Genomic DNA, 7,468 nt, shown 5'->3' with positions numbered 1-7,468 from the left:
GGAGTCCATCCTCCAAATCTCATCGTTCATTGTTGTGTGTGAGGCCTTCCTCCATATTATTCCTCACTTCGAACTGTCGCTTAAAACCTTCAAGGTAGAACCGAAGATGATCAAGGGGCAGCACGCTGAGTGCGGAGGTGCTATCATAAGCAAGATTGCTGATGCTCCATGGCCCGAGGGCTCTTTTCAAGAGGAGTTCGGCTTATGGAAACGAGAGGGGTTTTACATCACACCCCCAGGGGCACCACATGGGTGGCGCCACCTGCTTTTCGCTCGGGTCCCCCACCATGGCTAGCGTCATGGGTCAACAAAAGGCTTAACTGGGGGCCGTCCAAGGACGTGCCCTTGCTGCAGGGCCGCGTTCGAGATCTCCTAGAAAGAGATATCAATCTGGCGGTAGTGGTGCAGGTTATGCTGATTCGCCGCATACTGCCCTGCAAACGTCACCCCCTCCGCCTGTGGGAATTTAATCCAGAAGGACCGCAAGCCCTCCAAAATTTTATGGGCACGACGCCCATGGAGATGTATAAATTGTTCTTTGGATCACAAACAATGTGTACAGACTCGTCCGAGGACACAGGTCTGAGCTGCAATCACCCAGACAATCAAGTAAGTAGCCCCGTACCTAGACACGCTATCCGTACATTTATCATAAAACTGCCCTTAAAAGAGCTATCCTTTAAACAAGAGTGGATAGCGAAAGCAAATCTTATCAGGTGTCCGGCCCCCCTCCCTGAGACCACACCGGATCCCATGTTGACCAGGATGCTGGAGATTGCGCCTTTGGAAGAAGGCGAAGAGGGGAACAAAGAACTACCGCCTCCGTGAAGGAGGCTGTCAGGAAAGAGGAATCGAGAATTCCTGTATCCAGGGAAAGAAGAGGACCGCCTCTGAAGACCCGGAGGCGATGGCCTCAAAGCGGGGGAAGAAATCTTCGTCAGAGGGTCCGGCGCCGGAGGGTGCCCCGGCCGCATTATGCCCCCAAGGGGATCAACTCTCCACCGAGCCGTAAGTAAAGAGAGGGGTTTTAAAATGAGAGACATCCCTGTTTTATTTCTGAGGAAGATAACCGAAATTTTACCTTGTAGTTCGGATCTCAACCCTTCGCAGTAGAGCTCATCTTCAGGGGATCTTCATCCGGAGATGATGGAGAGCGGAACGCCTCCCCTAGCTGTACCGTCTTGCGAGGCGGGCGACCCCAAGGTGTCGTCTCGGAGGGTTTCTCCGAATCCGGCCTTGGAAAAAGGTCTACGGACGAGTCCGGCACCGTCTGGTGCACGGTCGGAGGAGCTGAGGGATCTGCTCGGGCGAGCGTCTATCTCAGAAGAACTCCATGTGTTGATGAACATGGAGATTAGAAGGATTTCATCCGCGGAAAGCGGATTGTACAAGGCCGCCAGGAGTTTACTGATAGGTTTTGAGGTACGCGAAAAGATGTACCTTTTGACAGAGCCGCATATGTAAAATGCGCCCTGTATAGATAGTAGTGTCACATCCCTAGTTCTGGCCTGGCCTATGCCAGCTTCCATGTGTGCATCATGTTTAAATTCAAATGAAAATTTGAATTGATGAATTTTCAAAGCCTCAGAAACCTTCTAAAAAAATGATCAACATTAAGATCTTCTCAAAGAAGTCCAAGAAAATGTTCCTCTTAGTCTCGGAAAATATTGCAAAGAGGTAAAACTCAAAACAATATTTTTGGTATCTCAGAGTTAATTATTTTGGGCCTTTGAATTAAATAAACAACTATTTGCATTGGATATATATTTGTTAATTAATTAATATATGTCGAATAATTCTGATCTTTGATGAAGGGCTTTGGAATAATCCAACTAGTCCCTACCATAATTATCAGAAGCAATAAAAATGATTTAGTGTCTAAAACTAAATCAAAACAAACTACGGAAAATAGAAAACAGAATTGAATAGAAATAAGAGAGAAAGGCCAGGAGGCCACTTACCTAGCTGGGCCGGCCCACCTGGCCCGTGCCAGTCACCCTCCTCCTTGCGCCAGAAGGACGTCGGCGTGTCGACGCGTGCGCGCCCGAACTCCACCTCCTGCTTCCACCTCCTCCTGCCTCTCTGCTCGCTTCCCCGACCCCCTGGAGATGCCACGCACCTCCCTGGCGCCACGTCCACTTCTCCCGCCATCCCTATCCCCCTCTGCTCTCTCTCCCTCCCGCGACCGAACGGAGCCCGTCGCCGCCGACCAGCGCTCGCGCGGCCGCAGCCATCCCAAAGCCTCTTCGACATGCCCTCGAGCTCCGCCGGTCCTCCCTCGTCCTCCTCGTCGTCTCACGTGACCAGAAGAGCCCCGAAACGCCGCCCCCGACGTTTTCCCCCTCCTCGGCCGCCGGAGATCCGCCTCGCCGTCCCGCTCGCTCCGACGCTTCCCCGGCCCCATCGTCTGCACCGGCCAACTCCCCGTGAGCTCCTCTTCCTTCCCCCCCTCTCTGTTCTCTCGTTTGCACGCCGTAGTTGCCGCCTTGCCAACGATCGAAACCCGCCGCCGCCCGCGCTCGTCGCCGGCGAAGCCTCGGTGACCTTTTGGTCCCGTGCGTGCGCCCGTTGCGCTCGCAACGTTCCGTAGAGCAGAACTAGCATGACAGTCGGCTCGTTTGCAAGCCGCGGCGCCAACCCCGCACCCACCCGTAGCTCCGGCCGCCGCCACGAGCTCGACTCCGGCGAGCACGATCCACCCCAGCCCCTCCCATTTGGCTCTCTGGATGCGCAAGAGCGAGGGCTATGCCCTGGTGCCCTCAGCGCGCGAATCCGATGCCCCTAGCGCAAGTCCGGCGTGCCCCCGCCGTGCTCTGTGGTCGTCGCCGGCTAATCTCCGGCCAGCTGCCGTGGCTGGCTTAATTAGCCACTAACCACCGCATCGTGTCACAGACAGCCGGGCCCCACCGCTTAACTAACCGGCTAACTAAAATAGATTAAGTTTAATCTAATTGTAGTGGCCCCACGCGTCAGCTTTGACCGCGTTGACGTGGCCGTTGACTGGGTCCACATGTCAGCGACACAAACTCGTCTGAGACACTGACGTGTGGACCCCACTGGCCAGGCTTGACCTGGACCAGCCCCGTTGACATTCTGACGTCACTAATACGTCATGCTGACGTAGTATTTGTTTCTGGAATTTAAATAAATCTTAAATGATTTATTATTTTTAGAAAAATGTCCAAAACTTCTAAAATTCATAGAAATTCAACCGTAACTCCAAATGAAATAAATTATATATGAAAAATGATCAGAAAAATCCAATCTATCCATCTGTATCATTTTCATGCATGTTAGAACAACTTATAACTGCTGTTTAGCACAAATCATATAAATGGCATTTGAATTTCACATATGGAGTTTGGATTTGAACTTAGGGTTCAAACCAACTTCATTTAACTTTGTTTCTAGCTGCACTAGTTCAAAACACCAGCATGTTGCCTTGTCATGATCATGCATTGCATTGATTGTGTTTCTCTCTGTTGCCGGTAATTGTTCCCTCTCCGTAGACGTGGTTTCGACGATGAGATCGATGACACCGATGAAGAGCTATATTATCTTCAGAAGTGCCAGGCAAGCAAAACCCCCTTGTTCATTCCGATACAATCCTACTCTCTCGCCCTGCTCTCTTTTATTGCATTAGGACAACAACGAGTCATTTGTTACTTGCTGCGGTAGCTGAACCCCTTTATCCTCTGCATGACATGTCATTGCCACAGTAAATAGATGAAACCCACTAGCATGAGTAGGAGTTGTTTGAGCCCTGTTGTGCCTACTCATTCATGTTTGTTTGTCATGCCTGCTACTGCTTAGAGTTGATTCAGGTCTGATTCACCGGGAATGAATCAGAGGTGTGTGAACATGTCCTATTGTGTGTGAGCTAAGTGTGTGAACATGCTTTGGTAAAGGTAGCGGTGAGAGGCCATGTAGGAGTACATGGTGGGTTGTCTCATTGCAGCTGTCCTCAGGAACTGAGTTTTGTGTTTGTGATCCATGAACAGTTACTACCACACATTGGGTTCCGGTAACTCGACCCCTCTCGGCTTATTAATCAACTTGATCTCTGTCCAGGAGTTGCAACTAGTTTCTGGTGTTTGTAGGTAGTGTTAGTAGTCTACCAAGTGGCACCCGGTACAGGTGGGCTTGGGTCAGACTAGGCACAGTGGCCTGGTGTACCAAGTGGCACCCGGATGGTGGGCTTGGGAACCCTGCACACATCGTTTGGGGCCGTGAGCGACACCCCGGCCGGATCTCCTTGCGGATGGAACCCGAATAGGCGATAAACCTAGACAAGAGACTTGTGTGGTTAGTCAGGTCGTGGCCGACTCCCTCGCCAGGCTTCCGCTTGAAGGTTGCCGAGATACACGACGTGTACATGGTGGTAAGTGGCGAGAGCGTGTGTGAAGAAGTACACCCCTGCAGGGTTAACATCATCTATTCGAATAGCCGTGTCCGCGGAAAAGGACTTCTGGGTTGCCTGTACAGTTCATAGACAAGTGAAAGTGGATACTTTAAAATGCGCAAGATAAGCGTGAGTGCCATGGATGGCGTTCTCATAGGGAGACGGGAGCGGATCCATAGTGGTGTATTGATATGGTGAATTTGTGGACTCGTGTGCGCCACCTCAAAAGAGTTACATCGCAGTCGTAGTTTAGGTTAGCCACCGAGTCAAAGCTGGCTTGCTGCAGTCAAACTCCACCATCCCCTTTGTTGATAATGATGCATATGTAGATAGTTCTGATGTAAGTCTTGCTGGGTACATTTGTACTCACGTTTGCCTATTTTATGTTTTTGCAGAGAGACTTCAGTCTCGCTAGTAGTTCCGCTTGGACTTCGACGTTTAGCTTGTTACCTCAGCTACGACTTGTGCCCTCAGCAGGATCTGGTAGTTAGTCAGGTTTCTCAGCCTTTTTCATTTATAGATGTCTGTACTCAGACATGTTAAGCTTCCGCTTGTGCTTTGACTTGTATGCTCTGAGTGTTGGGTCATGAGACCCATGTTTGTAATATCCCGCTCCTCGGAGCCTATTGAATAAATACTTGAGTCGTAGAGTCATGTTGTGATGCCATGTTGTATTTGCATATATCGAGCATATTGTGTGTATGTTATTGAAATGCTTGGCATGTGTGCGATCTGACTATCTAGTTGTTTATCCTTAGTAGCCTCTCTTACCGGGAAATGTCTCCTAGTGTTTCCACTGAGCCATGGTAGCTTGCTACTGCTCCGTAACACTTAGGCTGGCCGGCATGTGTCCTTCTTCGTTCCTGTGTCTGTCCCCTTGGGGAAATGTCACGCGATGAATTCCGGAGTCCTGTTAGCCCGCTACAGCCCGGTTCACCGGAGTCCTGCTAGCCCAGTGCTACAGCCTGGATTCACTCGCTGATGACCGACACGTTCGTTGTTGGGTCATGTATGCCTGTCCCTGTAAGTTAGTGCCACTTTGGGTTCACAACTAGCTATGTCAGCCCGGGTCCTTTGTCATATGGATGCTAGCGGCACTATCATATACGTGAGCCAAAAGGCACAAACGGTCCGGGCCAGGTAAGGTGGCACCCGTGGGAATACCGTGCATGAGGCCGCAAAGTGACATGATGTGTTACATGCTAGATCGGTGTGACTTAGGATCGGGGTCCTGACAAGTAGCCCCAGAGACTCTGTGTCTTGTCAAAAATGACGGCGCACAGAGGATCATAATCCCAGGTATAATATGTCGCCTTTCCTATGTAGGTGGCAAGGTGTTCGGTGGCTAGCCGAACTGATGAATTTGCTGAGCTAAAGTGGCAACTTGACGTGGCAGATGCCGACATCGCGCTTGTAAATGAGCGGCTGGATGAGGCACAAGGTATGTAATGTCTCCAAAGACATCTGGTAAGAGGAGCTTGATGCTCGTACCTCATAACATGTGTGCTTAATGCAGATGGTGCCGCTGCCGTGGGGAACCTCCTGGCGGAACTTGCCCGAGCCAAGGAACAAGCGAGGAAAAGCGATGCGGCTGTCGTCAAGGCGGCTGAAGAGCTAAAAGCCGAACAGGCTGCTCACTGCTAGAGCAAGAAAGAAATGGCCGAGATGGCTGTAAAATTGAAGGATGCTGCCGACCGTTGTAAGCTTCTTGAAAAAGAAGATCGGGTGGCACAGAAGGACCTAGAAAAGGTCACTGCCGAGGCCAAGGACACTCGCTCTGCAATGAGTGCTATGAAGGAGGAGCTACGTCAGGCCGGAGATATCATGGCTGGAAAGCCCTATATGCTGAGGATGAAGTTCGGGGATCCTAAGTATGCTCCGTTAGACCGGAAGTGGAGTACGGCGAATACTTACCTGGATTTGGCGGCGAGTGCCGCCGACGCGACCGAACACTTCCGGGGTCTAGATGACCATGACTTGGAAGAACTTTTTTGGTCGTAGTTCCACAATGCAGAGTGCCCACTTTCGGTATCCAATCGTTTGGCCGCATGGGCGGAGCTAAACAGGTTATCCGGACTCGCCATGAAGCATGTCATGAGTCATCTGTGGCCGAAAGGGCCCGAGCCGAAGATTTATTTTAGCCTTGTGTAGCGGTTCATTGGTACGGTGCCACATATTGATGCAATGAAGAGGTCAGCGTGCATAGGGGGTGCACAGATGGCTCTTGCCCGTGTCAAGACATACTAGGCGGAGATGAAGGCCAGTGTTGTTGCATCCCAGGATTCGGACGAAAGCCGAGTACCTGCCAATCACTACTCTGAGGAAGTTCTACAGGGCGCTCGTTTAATAGAGACGCAGTGCTCGAAGGATGTTGTGTTCGAATAACATGTGCTATTGTAAAACAATGTTTTGATGGAATATAAAAGCTTTTTATACTTGTGCTTTCAAGAATTAGAATACCTCCTCTGCGGCCGTTAATGTATAGGTGTATATAACCTGAAAGATGGCAGTCGTTGGCTTCAGCCCCCACAGATATAATGCGGGGGTGTTCGCAGAAGGCACATTTTCACACTTGATCCAATGTCTTGGTCCTACAAAGGAGGTGATAGCGCATCGAACTAGGCAACCGGACTATAATGCTTTATCACTTTCACTTAGCCATAGGAGTTTGACAGTGGGGCTACTGAATAGCCCCTAGGGGCACCACGCTCGCCCGAATTCGGGGCGCGTGTGTGCCTAACCGGGAAACGGCCCTTCATTAATGCTGAGGAATTCTAAAGATTCCGGCAAGTCATCGAGTGGTTGACCAGTCTCTCGCTATATCATGACAGTCAGTTTTCGGCTTTCTCTACTAAGGTTCTCGCCTGGCCGAATCGAGGCACAATCGTAGTAGTTCTCCTGGTGCCGCCTTAGCCGACGGAGCGGAACGTAAGGCAGCAAAACACAGGAGCCGGGAAAACCCAACATTTGACCAAAGACATGATTCGGAGCTGATGCATATAAGGCCAAAATCACGATGCCGAACACTCCCTAAGGTATTCGGTCTTTATGAAAATGGGTCGAAGA

This window comes from Triticum aestivum, chromosome 1B, assembly GCF_018294505.1.
Source record: "Triticum aestivum cultivar Chinese Spring chromosome 1B, IWGSC CS RefSeq v2.1, whole genome shotgun sequence".
Classification (NCBI taxonomy): Eukaryota; Viridiplantae; Streptophyta; class Magnoliopsida; order Poales; family Poaceae; genus Triticum; species Triticum aestivum.
Note: the sequence above shows the minus strand (reverse complement) of the source record.